We start from the raw sequence: 18,631 nt of genomic DNA, 5'->3' as shown, positions 1-18,631 counted from the left end.
CATTAACTAACAAATTCAGTTTATAAAAACCTTAAATTTATAAAACAATGAAAATAAGTTAAACAAAACGATCAATGTTAAAACATTTTATTAACTATCTTACCTGTATTGATAAGATTATTGTAAGCTCGTGCACTTTTATTATCCAGTTGTTCTGTGAAAAACTTCATGCATTTGTTTTTAAAACAATCAACTACTGAACTTCTGCACGTTGCGTCAGAACCTGCTAACTTATCATGTCTTTCTTCAAGTTTTATTCTTTTAACATCAGTTTGATCCATATTACTTTCAAACGACATGAACTGATGATGTTGCCGTTATTTTATTGTAATTAAATCTAAAATGAAAGTTTATATGTCGTCAGCTATAAAAAGTTGTTTTTAAATTACAACTTGTTTTTTAAATTAGAAAACAGTTTGTAACTGTGAGTTTGTAGTAGAATTAAGCTTAAAGACTGACTAGTTTTAATATTAAATACAAGAACTTGGAAAAGAGAAATCTTATAAAAAATAACTTTTTATAAAGTGAATAATTTAACTGTAGTTTTACTACAGTATATTTTTGAAAAGTTAAAGAAAATACTGATTTTGTTTAAACTTGAAAACTTTAAAGTTTTGTATTGTATAAAAATACTTTAATTTAAATACTTTGTGAGTCAACATAAATAAATAAAAACCATGATTTTTTTTAGTTAAAAAAAAATCAGAAGTATTCACTTTCCCCTCTACAACAATAAACGTTCTCTAAAGGTCAAGCAAGTGAGTTTGAGCTCATGACGTGTTATTCCACCTGCCCTTTCTTTAAATTTACTAAGAAAAAAACCTTTTAAGTGAAAAAAAAAACAAATCTGTCATCTCGTAAACCCTCGTCAGTAACTAATTTTTCTTTTCTTTTTTTTATTAATTTATATATAGGTTTTATATTTCTGTTTTTTTTATAGATTTTTTTTTGGTTATTTCAATTTCGTGTAAAAATGACCTTCCGTGCAAAATTGACCCTCGGTGCAAAAATTTCTTCGTGCAATTTTGTCTTTGTGCCTTAAAGATTGTTGTGATAAACCTTAGGTACTCGGGATGACTTAGAATTTTTTTGGATCCCAGATAATCTCAAGATGAAGACGATTCAGGATGTTTTTACTTTTTTTTTCATATTGATGAATTATGAAAGGTTTTGCTTTAATATAAAAAGCTAAGGATTGATTTAATTTAAAAATAATTCAGGACATAATTTTTTAGATTTAGAACAAGATTTAAGATTTAATTGACCAAGTTTTAAAATGTTGTTGTTTTAAGGGTTGCCATAAAACCACGAATCCCGGAAAAACCTGGAATGTTGGAAATTTTGAACAAAAATCACTAATAAATCTCGAAAAATTGGAATTTTAAACAGTCTTTACATGTTAAGTAGTGAAACTTTAGATTTGATACCAAAATAATATAGATTTCATAAAACAAAAAAAATTTTGATCTATTAAAAATTTTAGTTGTTATCAACGTTTTATAAATAAAAAACACATTTACCAAAGTTGAAAGAAATCATATCAGTGTTAATATGCTACTAACACAATTTTTTAATTTATTTTAATTTTAAACTAAAAATAGAACTTTAATAACCTTGAAGAAATTTGACTATAAAACCCTGTACTCTATTAAACCTATTTTCTTTTTGAAAATAATTTTTATTGATTTCTAAATGCTTTTAAGAAACTTTTTAACCTTGTTGCAAGATATTCACTAACCTGAGAACTACAATTGTTAATTGTGTATAGTGTTTTCATATTTAAATTTTTCCTATAAACTCAGGCAGACTATGGTTAGCCTAGTGTGCACAGTCTAGTTTATAGTCTCTCTGAGGGTGCTAACCTTGTAAGTTCTAATGGTAGGCTCAAGTTAAAAATAAACACTGGTACCCACACTTTAATTATAACTCTATTTTTCTTTCTAAACTTCAAATTTTTAGTTAAACAATTCACCTGGAAAAAACAAAAAGTTCAACTAACAATATAAATGAACTTTTTCTGACCTTACCTCTGACAAGCTCTTTTATTTTGAAAATTGGGAGAATTATAAAAATTATATACCAGCAAATAAACTACAGTAAAGAAAGATAGTTATTAGTTAAGAAGCAAAATTAAATTTATTATTAATTCTAATAGTAAATAATTTTGCACTACTCTATAATAAATGTATCATAACAATTTTTCCATTAATACTATAACTTTTAACCTTAACATATTTTTTATACTTAACTATATTTTTAATGTAAACAAAGTTTTTGTTATGAGTTCTAAACTGTTACTTAATTAAAGAACTTGATTATACTTTAATCTGCTAGATTAAATATTTTCTGTACTGTACTAAATTTAAAAAAATGTTTTAGAATAGTTATTCAAAAATACTTTATTTAACAGATCTTCAAAATTGATAAAGACATGTCTCAGATACGCATTAAAACTGAAAAGTAAAAGTCTAAAATCTACAGTAAACTTGATTAAAATAAACACAAAAAAAAAAACAAAGCAAAAAAAAGTAAAAACTATCAATTTTAATTTCAGACTAAGCTATTTTTCTTAATTAAAGAAAATAAAATTCAACTCATTAGTTAATTTTGAAGCAACTAACTTTGTGAACAACCTTGTTTATTTTCTAAATTGATTTAAAATTCTATATAAATTAAATTTAAACCTGCAGAAACTTGATTTAAATAAACGTTTTCAAATAAATTATTATTTACTCTTCAATAAAACTTCCAGTGTAATTATACTTTATAAGCTTAAATTTGGTTCTATATTTTTTACCTTATAAATATTTAAGAATAGACGATTACTTAACATTAGTTGATATAAGGAAATAAACAAGTCCAAAATGTTTAAGTTCTTTAGGTCAGGCAGGGATCTTATTTAAATAAAAAAAAGTAAACTTTTTTACCAAATTTAGACTTACTATATTAGAAAATTCTAAGTAAGTTATTTAAACTATACTGTTTCAATTTTTAAACAAACAAAAAATTATGTAAAATAATTTTCCCAATAAAGTTATTTTGAATGAATTCCAGAACTAAGCAGTAAACTAAACTTTTAACTAACATACTTTAGTTCAAAATTGAAATACGATGCTTAAGTAACTCTGAAACCTAAAATAAATAATCAGTAGTATAAATGATTATTATAATTATACTGCGGGTCCACCTCAGCATCTTTGTATAAGTCAGGGCTAATTTTCTGAAAACTGCTCGATTTCTTCAGTTATTTAAGTATAATTGATAATCAAATTGAACAGTGATAAAATAAACATTATTCAAGCATTACCAAAAAGTTATCACTTAACAGTAAGGTATATTGTAAAATTTTAACTTTTTTTTTTCAAGATATTCAAAACAGTTAAACACTATTGTAACTTAACAAACCGAAGACAATAATTTGCTGAAAAGTGATCAAAATTAATTATTTTAAAGCCACTGTTTACTCTAGCATGACAATTATGTTAAAACATTTTTAATTCAGTATTCGGCTGGCGTTGCAACATTGTTACTCTTCCTAACTAGATCTAAAGTATTGGTTATTACTCATCATAAAATTGATAATTTTGCTAACTTAACAATAAATTTTCTATACTATTTAAAATCGACTTTTTTATCCTTAAATAAACTAAACAAACTCGAAATCAAGCTTAAATTATTAAAACAAAAGTCAAAAAATCTAAATCTAAACTACTTTCCAGTATTAAAAAGTCTCAAAAATGATGTTTTAATAGTAATTTTATTAGTCTACTTCTGGTATAGAACTGAAACTAAGGTCTTAAACAGTATACAAATAATGTAAAGATAACGGAAAAGAATGAAAATGTTACTGCAAGTTTCAAAGTAGGTGCAAAGAGTTACTGAATTTTAAATGTTGAGTTATGTTCAATTTCATGTTAAGTAATGAAGTTGGTATTAGTCTGCTCATATTTGTAGTTTTTGTAATTAAGTTCTGTAAGTTTCATATATACTACGACATTATGTGTTTAAGTTTGTTTGAAAGTGTTATAGCTTATTTTTATGTCAACAGTTTGCGATTTTGTTAAGGTTTATCTCTTAATTTGTATCTTTAAATTTTTTATTTCTAGCAATGCGTCTATATTTTTCTTGTGTTTTCAACATTTACAAATCTCTTTTTTATGATAAACTATAAATTTAACCAGAAATATTAATATACCGATCCAAGGGTAAATAAGTTTTAATAAAAGTATTCAAAATTCTATATAAAGTTTTAATGTAATATAGAAATATTAAGTCGGCAAAAGAATAGGTGTCTTAAAATAAAAAAAGAAGGTTTTAGTATTAGGTCAAAAAATTAGTTAAGGTGGTGTTAGACCCATCAACCGTTAAAGTTAACAAATCATAAATAGGCTAAACTTTGAATCTAAAAACTATATGTTTTACCATATTCTTTTAAAATATATCTAGATCAATATTGTGAAAAGGTACAAAAATGCAAGACAAATATAAATATACTTTGGTTCTTTCTTTAATAATTCAAAACACCTTCAATAATTTTAAATTTTGGTTTTGCATTTAGAAAAATAAACATCTAATATAATTGTTGCATACTAGTTGCACATTTTTTCTTGCAATTCGCTGTATGTCTTGACTTACTAAGTTATGTTGCATACTTTAAAGTTTGTTACTAAAGTGCAATAAAACCGTTCAGTACAAACAAAATACAATTAGTATAAAAACTCTCTTAAAATTGATTGGTTATCTGTATTTAAGTCGTAAAAAAAAACTTTTAAAACAAAAGTGTTCAGAATTAGTTAAATATTGATTGTTAAAACCTTCAATTATAACTTATATAAATTTTTTTCTGTTTAATGCAAGTAACTTTCATTAAAATGTTAGAAAGAAAAAGTTTCTATTTGGTAAAGAGTGTTTAGTTAGTAGACCTTGCTATCATAAAAGCTAAACTAAAGTAACTAGCTAAGTACTTGTTATTATAAATTAATACATGTAATCAATTACTAAACATTTTTTAAACATTTAACTTATTTTATTTAACTATTATTTTAAACAAGAGAAAATTGCTTATGCTTATTTATATTTTGGGTATATGTATATATTTGGTAGAAACAGTGTAAGTTTGTTTTGCTGGATATGCAAAAAGTATTTTAACATTTTGATTATAATTTATTCTTTTCTTGACAAGTAATTAAGTAACTAGAGAGTTTATGAAGTTTGTTTGAATTCTTTTTCCGTACATGAATGACTTATACTTAATAAAAAAGTTTCAGTATTAATTATAAAGCAAAAATGTTAAAAATAAGTAGATAATTTGAAATTTTAATAATTAATATTAAATTACAAGACATAGTTCAAAGCAAATCTTTTTGTTTAGAGTTTTTTTTTCGAAATCCCGAGGCATATTCTTTTAAATCTAACGCAACATTTATACTAAACTCTTCGCTACTGATTCATTTGCAAAGTAAAGTACTTTATAAAAAAAAGTATTTAGAAGGTATGTTGATCTTTCTATGATTACCACATACTATCTTATTTTCAAAATTAGTAAAAAATTCTTAAAAAACTGCCGCTGATCATATTTTTTATTTTCCAAGTTAATCATAAGTTAATTGATCATATAGTAAACAAGTTAGGGAAAGTTATATTTTAGATAATGCTTGCGTAGTAGTTTATATAATATAAAGTTCAGAAAAAGTAATACTAAATTAATAATATCATATTTTTTTAAATTAAAGTTTTGTTGAAAATTTTTATAGTTTTGAAATTAAGTAATTATAGTTTTGCAAAATTTGTTTCTTAAGCTTAACTATATTTTTAATTATTATAATTTTAAGATTTATTGCTTGACTTTTTGTTTTAATTAGTTATAAAAATGTACTTGTTTTAGTAAACAAAACGGTTTAAAGAGTCTAGAAATTTTTTATTATACAGCTAAAGCTGAAATAAAATCAAAATACTGAAACAATATTTACACCGATTTTAGACTACCCTGAAAAGATTATTTAAAGTATAATATAGTTTAAAAGCTTAGAAATATGCAAATCAGTAATAGTATTTATTTTAAAATGTAATTTAACTTCATATTAATGTGAAAGTAGTTATGAAATATTTATTCTACTTATTAACAACATTTAAGAGTTTACTTACGATTAACTTTCTTTTTATGTTAACTAAACTTAAAAAAATGTTCACTGTATATGACAGCATGAAACCAATACCTAGTTAAAATTAAAATCAGACCGGTTTTGTATGGCTAAACCGTAATACTTTCATTCAATGAGCTTATAAAGCATTGTTTAAGAACAACTTTGGTATAATTTTAATCAAACATAAGAGAATTAGGTATATTATTATTTTTTATTTTTTTTCAAATTAAAACAAATACCTTTTAAAATAAATAACAAGTACTGAAACTTTCAATTAACTAAGATAATCCAACGTAAACTCGTTCATACATATTTAAAATTTACTTACTTAAATAAGATAAAATTTCGATGTCATGTTTAACATAACTATCATGTTTAACATAGTTATTTAGATTGTAAATTTCGATGATTAGTTATGTCTATTATAAGTTATAAAAAACAACAAAAACAAAATCTATTTAGACATAGAATTTAATTTACAAAAAATACGAAATAAAGAATTGTAAATAATCAAGAAACAAGTTCATTAAATTTATATTAAATATTTAAAACAGTTAATTTAATAATTTGCTAACGCTTACCCTAAAACATAAACAAAAAACATTAAATTAAATAATTTACAAAAGTTGTAAACCTAAAGAACTTAGAACTTTAAAAGTTTATGTTTCGCAAACTAAATTTAAACGCAAATAAATTCTTTAGTTTTATAACAACTTTTTTGATTTCTACTTTTGTAAAACGTTTAAGTGTAATCAACAAAAGCAAAATTTTTGTTATGTAAAATAGTTTTATATCAAGTTTATTCATAAAGTTCTAAAAATATTCACTAACTTATAATTAACTAAAAATTTCAGCAGAAAAGTTTGTATCAACTAACAAAAACAAATTTAAGCACCTACAATCCATTTCTCCAGTCCATTCACACCGATATCCTCACCTGCGAAAAAGCGCTGAATAAAATCTTCGCAGCTGGTGGTTGCTTGACGTTTCTCATGAGTGTTCTCTGTTGATTTAGGCGAGTCTTCCACCGTTTTGTTTGAACTATCACTCGCAGCTATAGCTTGAATATTGGCTGCCGAACTATGGTTAGGTCTATAACTTGCAGCTTCTGCTGGAGTATAGTTGTGGTTATAACTCGTGGTTTCTGCTGGATGTTTGAAAACCGACATACTTTCTACGCTTGTTGACGACCACTGGTTTGTATAATGAATCGTCTCGTTATTTCTTTCAACGTAACACACTTGCTGGTAGTAATGACTTTTCTGGTATACGAAATTTATGGGAACGGGTCAGAAAAGCACGGGTGACACTTTAGCACGGTGTGACACTTTAGCACGGAGTGACACTTTAGCACGGAGTGACACTTTAGCACAGGGTGACACTTTAGCACGGTGTGACACTTTAGCACGATGTGACACTTTAGCACGGTGTGACACTTTAGCACGGGGTGACACTTTAGCACGGAGTGACACTTTAGCAAGGAGTCACTTTAGCACGGGATGACACTTTAGCACGGGGTGACACTGTAGCACGGCGTCACTTAAGCACAGGGTGACACTTTAGCACGGGATGACACTTTAGCACGGCGTCACTTTAGCACGGAGTGACACTTTCGCACGGCGTCATTTTAGAATGGAATGACACATTTGTTTATGCTTATATGTTATATTGAAAAATATAAAAATAAACTATGCAACATAATACTACAAGCTTTTAATATGTTTCAAGTTAAAGCTTCAACTAAAACTTCGTATTTAATATAAATTACAATAGTTACTCTATGGCAAACCTCAACTTAGTAATAATAATACAAAAGTAATTTTAAGAATTCTATCAAATCATTTAATTAAGATATTTTAACTAACGTATTTAAATATTTACAACAATATAACAATATTTATATGTTATATATATATTTTAAATGTAAAACTACTTGTTTAAACCTAGCAACATATACGAGCTCAAGGTTTTTTATAACGTTATTTAATAAAATTTTAGATTAATTAACTTAAGTGAGTTAAGTATAAATATTAATAAATACTAGTATATTAGTAAATAGGTTAAATAAATGTGTAAATGTGTAAGATTTATCTATATACTGCAACAAAAGACTTTTTAATAAAATCAAGTTTGAACATAGTTTAAATATAAAGTCTAACAAATTTAACAACATAGACTTACAGACTTTTAAAACAAATAGGGTGATTGAACAGTTGTTAACACAAAAACATAAATAAACATGCCTAATTTGACCATTCTACTTTCTCAATTAAAAACTATTTAAAAATTATTTAAAGAAAAAAGTAAAATAAAGAAACTTTGACAAGTCTGACTGTGGATTCGAGAAATAGAATAAGAAATCACTTAAATTATTTTGTTAAATGTTTAAATTTTAGTTCTTTTGTACAATTTATTTTTTGCTGAAGTTACATCAGAGACGATATTTATTTTTTTGTCCGTAAAATGCCAAAATTGCAAAAATAAAGAGTTATAAAACTAAATAAACTTTAGATTAATCTAATATTTCAACGAAAATATAATTTAATGCACTATTTAAAGTATTAACACATTTTGGTAAGTGTCAGTTTTTTTAAATTTTAAGTTTGATAATGTTTTTATTTATAATATTTTGAGCACACACAAAGTTTAAAAAAATTTACGTTTTAGCATAATGTTTTAAAAGTTCATCCTTGTGTGTTTATTTTATAGTTTGAATGAGTTCCATCGCCTCAAGTTTCACCGTGCTAAAGTGAAGCCGTGCTAAAGTGTCACCCCGTGCTAAAGTGACGCCGTGCTAAAGTGTCATCCCGTGCTAAAGTGACACTCCGTGCTAAAGTGACGCCGTGCTAAAGTGTCATCCCGTGCTAAAGTGACACTCCGTGCTAAAGTGACGCCGTGCTAAAGTGTCACCCCGTGCTAAAGTGACACTCCGTGCTAAAGTGACGCCGTGCTAAAGTGTCACTCCGTGCTAATGTGTCACCCTGTGCTAAAGTGTCACTCCGTGCTAAAGTGTCACCCCGTGCTTAAGTGTCACACCGTGCTAAAGTGTCACCCTGTGCTAAAGTGTCACACCGTGCTAAAGTGTCACCCCGTGCTAAAGTGACGCTGTGCTTTTCTGACACCTACCCAGTCAGCAGCACGGTATGAAATACAGTTAATCAAACTTTAACAAAGAAAGCTACAGCAAAGTATAACGCTTACAGACAGAAAAAAACAGCAAAGTAAAAACGCTAACACAAAAAGTAAACTACAGCGAAGCTAGACGCTGACAGCAACCGACAGTAAATTCGGATGTTGACACAGATTAGCACACAGCAACCTACAGCGTAGTAAAACGCTCACAGTGAATTCAAACGCTTTAACACAAAGTAACATACGTGCAAAGTTAGACGCTAACACTGAGTAAAACATAGTAGCAGAATGTCCCTCTACACTCAAGTTTACAATTCAAACGCGGCGAGAGAAGCGACGAAGAAAAATATTGCGTGTTATAAGTACAGGCAGTTTTAAAGTAAACCTACACTACAAAAAACTTTAACACTTAAAGTTTAGTACAAAGTACAAAACGATGGAAAAGATAAATTTGGGTAGGTGTCAGAAAAGCACAGCGTCACTTTAGCACGGGGTGACACTTTAGCACGGTGTGACACTTTAGCACAGGGTGACACTTTAGCACGGTGTGACACTTAAGCACGGGGTGACACTTTAGCACGGAGTGACACTTTAGCACAGGGTGACACATTAGCACGGAGTGACACTTTAGCACGGCGTCACTTTAGCACGGAGTGTCACTTTAGCACGGGGTGACACTTTAGCACGGCGTCACTTTAGCACGGAGTGTCACTTTAGCACGGGATGACACTTTAGCACGGCGTCACTTTAGCACGGAGTGTCACTTTAGCACGGGATGACACTTTAGCACGGCGTCACTTTAGCACGGGGTGACACTTTAGCACGGCTTCACTTTAGCACGGTGAAACTTGAGGCGATGGAACTCATTCAAACTATAAAATAAACACACAAGGATGAACTTTTAAAACATTATGCTAAAACGTAAATTTTTTTAAACTTTGTGTGTGCTCAAAATATTATAAATAAAAACATTATCAAACTTAAAATTTAAAAAAACTGATACTTACCAAAATGTGTTAATACTTTAAATAGTGCATTAAATTATATTTTCGTTGAAATATTAGATTAATCTAAAGTTTATTTAGTTTTATAACTCTTTATTTTTGCAATTTTGGCATTTTACGGACAAAAAAATAAATATCGTCTCTGATGTAACTTCAGCAAAAAATAAATTGTACAAAAGAACTAAAATTTAAACATTTAACAAAATAATTTAAGTGATTTCTTATTCTATTTCTCGAATCCACAGTCAGACTTGTCAAAGTTTCTTTATTTTACTTTTTTCTTTAAATAATTTTTGAATAGTTTTTAATTGAGAAAGTAGAATGGTCAAATTAGGCATGTTTATTTATGTTTTTGTGTTAACAACTGTTCAATCACCCTATTTGTTTTAAAAGTCTGTAAGTTTATGTTGTTAAATTTGTTAGACTTTATATTTAAACTATGTTCAAACTTGATTTTATTAAAAAGTCTTTTGTTGCAGTATATAGATAAATCTTACACATTTACACATTTATTTAACGTATTTACTAATGTACTAGTATTTATTAATATTTATACTTAACTCACTTAAGTTAATTAATCTAAAATTTTATTAAATAACGTTATAAAAAACCTTGAGCTCGTATATGTTGCTAGGTTTAAACAAGTAGTTTTACATTTAAAATATATATATAACATATAAATATTGTTATATTGTTGTAAATATTTAAATACGTTAGTTAAAATATCTTAATTAAATGATTTGATAGAATTCTTAAAATTACTTTTGTATTATTATTACTAAGTTGAGGTTTGCCATAGAGTAACTATTGTAATTTATATTAAATACGAAGTTTTAGTTGAAGCTTTAACTTGAAACATATTAAAAGCTTGTAGTATTATGTTGCATAGTTTATTTTTATATTTTTCAATATAACATATAAGCATAAACAAATGTGTCATTCCATTCTAAAATGACGCCGTGCGAAAGTGTCACTCCGTGCTAAAGTGACGCCGTGCTAAAGTGTCATCCCGTGCTAAAGTGTCACCCTGTGCTTAAGTGACGCCGTGCTACAGTGTCACCCCGTGCTAAAGTGTCATCCCGTGCTAAAGTGACTCCTTGCTAAAGTGTCACTCCGTGCTAAAGTGTCACCCCGTGCTAAAGTGTCACACCGTGCTAAAGTGTCACATCGTGCTAAAGTGTCACACCGTGCTAAAGTGTCACCCTGTGCTAAAGTGTCACTCCGTGCTAAAGTGTCACTCCGTGCTAAAGTGTCACACCGTGCTAAAGTGTCACCCGTGCTTTTCTGACCCGTTCCCCTGCTGACTATATTGTGTTTTACATCGTGTATAAGCGTTCAATTTAACTGCTTGATATAATCTTTGTTTTTTTTTAATGGTGTAACCGTTTAAACTTAATTTGTTTTTTTTCGAGATTCTAACATTCTTCATTATTTTTTTTTACTTAACATTACATATCGTTGTTTTTGTTTTCTAATACACATTTTTGATGAAATAAATTTCAAGTTAAAATTGCTTTTATAACTAACGTGTAACTTATTTTAAAACTATTTTAACTAATTATAAAAAAAAGAGAAATATTTAAACATAGAAAAATATTATATTCTTTTCTTTTTTGACTTTTCTATTCACTTATTTATTAAATTATACTTTATTTTAAATACTGAACTAGTCACATTATTTTATAAAGTTTCATATTAATAAATATATCTAGGTATTTTTAATAAAAACTTAATATTGACTAATATTGTACTATAAGTAAAAATAAAAGAATACTCAGATGTGTATTAGTTTTTTTCTACTTGTGTAATCTTATAACATATCAAGTATATATTTCTTAAAAACAACTCACTTAATTTGAAATAAGTTAAATTTGTTTTAATTGTTTTAATTAAAGATTTTGTTTTTTTTGAATAATAGTACTAACCAATAAAACTAATTTCCATCAATAGTATACTGAGCTGTATATATTTTTTTTTAGTTTTCAATCTAACAAAACAGTTAAATAATTTATAAATATTTTGTTATAAATATGATAATTAAATAGTTAAACATGTTTTCAGTTTTATTCTAGCGAAAACTTATTATTAGTTGTTAATAATTATTATTAAATTAAAACACTACAATTGTTTTTTTATTCTAGTTTAATTTCGAATATGTAGAAATATTTTATAGTATATATATTATCATTAAACCAGGTAAAACTCTGATTTGAAAATATTATATTTTTATTAATTGCAGCAAAAAAGCATAAAACCTGCATAAAACTTTTTAAAACAAACAGAACTAATTTTGTTACTGAAGCTAAATATTTAGCTTAATATGAGTCATTAGGCTACAATAAGTTCTAAAAATTTTATAACTTTAATAAATTTTATTATTAAATCTAGTTAGTATATAATTCACACTAGGTTCAACGTTTCGCATTAAAACTGTAATAGTAAATAAATTTTTCATTTTACACTAAATGAAAATGTTTTAAAAGCTATTTTCGAAATATAAACATTATTTACCTTGTTAATATAGGTCCATTATGTTAACAATGTTGATACTTTGCTAATCTTAACTTAGAGAAAGTAATAATTTATACACAAGAAGGTATAAACAATTTTTCAAAATTTATTTCAAAAAGAATTTGTTTTACTTGGTTTTGTCAATCTTTAATACTAATTGATATTCTTTTCTTAAATTAATTTTATTTAAAAATAACTTGGTAGTTCAATACATTTAGTAAAAATTAAAAAATATATGCACAACTAGGTTTATGATGTATATATTAGTTTGAATTGCATAGAAAGTATTTAAAAAAACTCAAAAAAACAAAAACAGTTAAAGCAGAGGTAACTTCAAAGTTAAACCAAATATTTGTAGAACAAAAGAAAAAGCTCGAGTTCTTTTGTTTATTAATATTTAAGCGGTTGGTGGTTACGGTAAATAAAATAAAATACAATTTAAACTTTAAATTTGAAATGTAATTTTTTTAGTTTATTAAAAAATTTAAAAGTAGTTCTTTATAATCGAAAATAATTTTTTCAACAATAGGTTTAAATACAGAAATACAAAATTTCTAATAAAATACAATAAATATTATGTTTTCAACAATTTTTTTTTATTAACAATACATGTATTTTGTTTTAATGCAAACATTGAAACATTTAGAAACTTAAACAAAATTTTTCAAAGTATCAAAATTTTAATATATATACTTATTTTTGCGTTTGAATTTTGAAGAAAAGGTTACACAGTCGGCGACAAGACACCTATAATCTTATTATGAACAAACAAGTCTCATGTTACCATACTCTCTGTCAGTATGAAGCTTTCTAATTAGCTGTTTTTATGTTGTGCTGTGAGCAGAAAAACATTGCTCACTTTTAGCAGCTAACTGTATTACAAATTAGTTGAAGTAAAAACACACAGTTGTTTTATATCTTAAAACTTCAAGTGCCTAGCTACTCTTTGTCGGTATAAAGCAATCCCTCACTAACTGTGTTGTTAAAATTTTTGTGCTGTTAGCGAAAAAAAAAACGCTGTGAGCAGCTAAAACTTCATAAAATAATCACATATAGTCACGCATGTATTCTCTGTCAGTATAAAGCAACAGTTTTACCTAATTGAGTTAGTTAAAATTTTCTACTACAAGCGCAAAAAAAAAGCTCGTTGTTTGCAGCTGGCCCAGTTACAAACTTATTATGCGATTGTGTATTCAGAAGAACTTAAAGTGTTGCTTTGTAACACTTTATATTCTTTATTGAAATATATTTTATCATTTCAGAAACGTAATTATTTAATAAAACACAACTAAAAATTTCTTAAGTGTTACGTAAACTAAATAACTTTAAAGTTAACATTATACGACTACAGAAAAAGTTCAAGAAGAACCTTTTTACCGTTTTAAATAAATAAGTAAACTTTTAGTCTTCATATACTAAAACTATAATTTTTTTCACAAGTGTGTCATAATGATTTATTTTGAACTATATTCTTTAAATCAAAGTCGTTTAGTTGGTGTAAGGTATGTATAAAACTCACTTTAGTTTTCTTTAACTTAGTAACGTGATAATCAAGTTAAATTAATCACAGATTAGTTTGTCGCAATCAATCCCTGTTTTAATATTTGACTATAAAAAATAATAACTTGAAGTAGTAAATAGTCAAAAACTTCTAAAATTATAAAGCGAGACAATTTTTTTAATTATTACGCGGTTCATACTTGTCATTTAAGTTGGATATTTCAAAAGTTGTAAAACATCAAATTGATAATCAAATGTGTATTTTGAACTTACTAAAAGAAATGATAGTTCAAAATACTGGTGACAGCATAGATTTTTAATCCTTTTTCGGAAACGCTTGTACTAATTGAGAGAAAAGGAGAAAAGCATTTTTACTAGCTGATGAGACAGAAGTGCCGACTTTGCTCGAAATTTTTTTTTTTGCTGTCAGCAGTCATGGATATGTACGATTACGTAGACAACGATCCAGTGTCGGTTTCATTGCCGAAAACAGAACAATTGAAGAACGGTGGGAAATTAAAAAATTCAAAAAGTTCCATTGATTCAAAAAATGCTGTCAATTATGCAGCCCCAGTGATCCTGCTTGTAAGAACAAGCAACCATTCGTCTTGCGATCATGCGAACAAGAACTGTAATGTAGCAGCGTGCTACCGGATCAAGACTTTTGAAAACAAGAAAAAAACAAAAAATATGATCAAAAAGAAAATCAAAAGAAAGCGGTATGACCAAGCTGACGAGAACTTTCTAACAATAAATCAAACTAATGACGAAAGCGAGCAAGAGTCCGGTGGCGAAACAACTCAAGCGAAAGCGAAGCACCAGCCGCAGCAGAAGCGTGTGAAAGTTGACGGAAGGTTCGGTGGTGAGGCGAATACCAGTATTGACTTACTTTACAAGCATTATGTGTTGTACGGTGATTTACCTTAAATTAGAAAATTTTAAATTTAGGCTAATTGTTTATGATTATTAATTTATTTCTTTAAAAAATTCAGCTACTTACCTTGACCTGAACAAACTGTTTTAGCTTAAATTCGTATCCTAGTTGATTTGTTTTAATAAATAATTTTTCAATTTTTTTTGTATGTGGTAACTTCATTATTCTTTAAGTTATTTTAAATTAGTGAGTCATATAGTTTCCCTTTTATTTTCTTAACACTACTGTTAAAAATTAGAGGTTAAAAAAGTATAAATACTATTTTACAACTAATCAAAGTTAAATTATATAACTAAACATATCTAGCTAACAATTTGTAATTACTTAAAGTTAACGATATATGTAGCAGTTGTTTTAAATATTTTTGAGATATAAGTATTAGACATACTCATAAATGATAATGCATTTTGCTAGTATGAAGTTATTTTAAATTATACTTTTAAGAAACTTAATTATATTCTAATGAAGAAAAGAGACTATAAAACGATAATAAATCTTATAGATAGCAATTTGATACAATTTTAAAGCACTTGTACACTTGTACAAGCTTTAGCGAGAAATGTTGAGATAAGTTTACAAAACTTTTTTTTGCGAGTTGTATTTAGTAACTCTCACTGTAACACCAACTGAGCGTGAAACCAATTAAAATATCTGTTACAAGAATTTAATTCTACTTGACATAAATGTCAAAAATACTTAAACAATTAAAACTCTAATTAACAAAACAAAACTTTTTTAAATGCTTTTTTGATGTACCAAAAACAAACGTCTAGTTTAAAAATTAAGAGTCTGTTGTTAAAAATATTTTAAACAATGTTGTACCATTAGGCATGAAACATATCTGTAAATATTTTATTAGCATGTCTCAATATATCACAATTTAGAAGTTTAAATTAAACAACACAACTAAACATTGCAACTTATAAAGTATAAAACTATTTATAATTGTACGTACGATAAGCATTGAAAAAGGAATTAAAAGTTATTAAAAAGTTGCATAAAAATAAGTTGAAATTTAAAGCATACATTACACGATAGTATATTTATAGGAAAACATATTTGGCGGCCGAAATTTAATTTTATCACTACTCTGTGTGCTAAATACAAATTAAGTATAAAAATAATATCGATTCGTCCTAAAAATCTTGATTTATTTAATTTTCTAGCTAAAATACGATAGGGGTTAGCGATTTTAGTTGACATGCCGGATTTGATCTATGTGCCCCAAGTTAACCATTTCTAGTATTACTTGGCAATTTTCAAAGTCGGAGTTCTAAATTCACCAGAAAATAGTATTACGTAAATTTTTTACTTTTTTACTAAATGATATTTGTAGATAAAGTAGGCAAGTTTTTATAATGTTTGTAATAAAAACAAAATTAGATTTAAAAAACGACATACAAATCAATGCTCTAAGTCTAAAACTAGAGATTCATATAGTTGTAAAACTTAGTTGTTAAATGAGCAAATTTATTTTCTGTATAACACAGGCTTAAGTCTAAGAGCTTATTTTGATCGTTAGTATGTGTTTTTCAATTTTTATAAACAATAAATTGTTTTATATTTTTATCGGATAGGTTTTCATACATTTAATTATTCAGTATATATACTCAATTGTCAAACTACTCTAGGAAAAGGTACATAAGCTTCAATTCAGGGGTCGGCAGCCTTATGTAACTCGCGGGCCAATAATCCTAGGAAAAATTGCTTGCGGGCCGCACTATTTAGAAAAAAAACCTTTGAAGGCCGCAATTAAAAAAAAAAGTTCTAGTAATTAGTATTAAAATATTTTTCAAGACTAATATGAAAACTAAAGCAATTTTAGAGCACTAGTAAAGAGTACTTATTGAGTTAAGACATTAATTGTAAGTTTTCATCACAAAATATTTAGTTTTTGTAGTTTTTAAAATGTATTTTCTGGCTGAGAAGGAGCTCGCGGGGCGCAAATTTTGACTTTGAGGTCCGCATTTAGCCCTGGGGGCCGCAGTTTGCCGACCCCTGCTTTAACTTTAACACCAGATTCTCCAATGATTAAGTTAATTTATTACTGTATAAAGATTTCAATTTTTGACATAAAAAACATAACTACTTACTTAAAAGCAAATATGTACACTAAAAGTATAAATAAAATATCAATAAACTAAAATTTATATAGTCAAGATTTCAAAAAAAAAAACTTTAAATATGTAATTTTATAAAACAAAATAATTTAAAAAGTTTTTAACTGAGAAATTTAAGTTAAGATATAAGATGAAATTTCTTGTTATAAAAACTGCATTATATCCTCTATTATAAATGTACAGCATAAAATAATAAAATGAACTAAGGATAGAACTATACCTTAATCTATGTACGTACACAGATGATTTTTATAAAAAGTTCTTTCTGTCTTTAAGTTTTCAGCTAAAAACTCTTTACATGTGGCAATTATTACAAAAAATCTTGTGCAAAATTTCAACTTGTTTCCTAAGTTTTTAATAGAGGCTGTTTTAGATTTTAGAATAACAACCTTAATTTAAACTTTGAAGAATGGCTTGAAGCACTTTTCACGGAGGTTTTTTCTGTATACTTTTCGTAAATTTCAAGTTTATAAAAAAGACTAACAAGTGTCACCATTGAAAATTTAATTGTCTTTAGTTCGTCATAAGTGCCGTACAATGTGTATTCGTAATAGTTGCTACATATAAAAAAAATTAGCTAAAAACTCTAAGACTGTACTTTTTGGGTCCCAAGTAATTTTTACTGGGATTGTTTTCAGAAAGTAAAACTCGCATACACGTTCAGTTTTCTAGATCAGCTAAAACTTTGCACAAGATGATTTTGCAATAACTTCCACATGTAAAACATTTTTCAGCCGAGATATCAAAGATTGAGTAATTATTTTTACTCAAAAAACTGCATATTCGATAAGATTTACCATATAAATGAATATCATGGTTGCCACAGATTAAGCTAAAATAAATTCCTGAATTTTTACTAAAATCTCTCTGACTTTTCTAAATCAAACTCTTAATTCAAACTTATTCTAAAATACATAATCTAACACTTAAAACTATATAAAGATTTCAATCTAATTTTAGTACAGGTTGAAACAACTGTATTTTTGCTGAATTCAATCATCAAACTTCCATTACATCACTTGAACCATCTGTGTAGGATTAATGTATTTTCAATAAACAGCTCTATCAGCAAAATACTTGTATTTTCTGTTGAACACAACATGTTGAAAAAAGAAGCAATTTTTTAGCATTCCTTAACATGAATGTAAGTAAATAAACGAAACGACATATAAGGAACTTTTACAATAAAAACTTTAAATTATTAACGATATTTCACAACTAAAATCTTAAAAAAAATAACAAATTTTTACAATTAAAACATTAAAGAACTTATCATACACTGCTTTT

Source organism: Thalia democratica, chromosome 1 (genome assembly GCF_965202585.1).
Source record: "Thalia democratica chromosome 1, ktThaDemo2.hap1.1, whole genome shotgun sequence".
In the NCBI taxonomy this organism is placed as follows: domain Eukaryota; kingdom Metazoa; phylum Chordata; class Thaliacea; order Salpida; family Salpidae; genus Thalia; species Thalia democratica.
The sequence above is the reverse complement of the archived record's forward strand: the minus strand, read 5'-3'. Positions refer to the sequence as shown.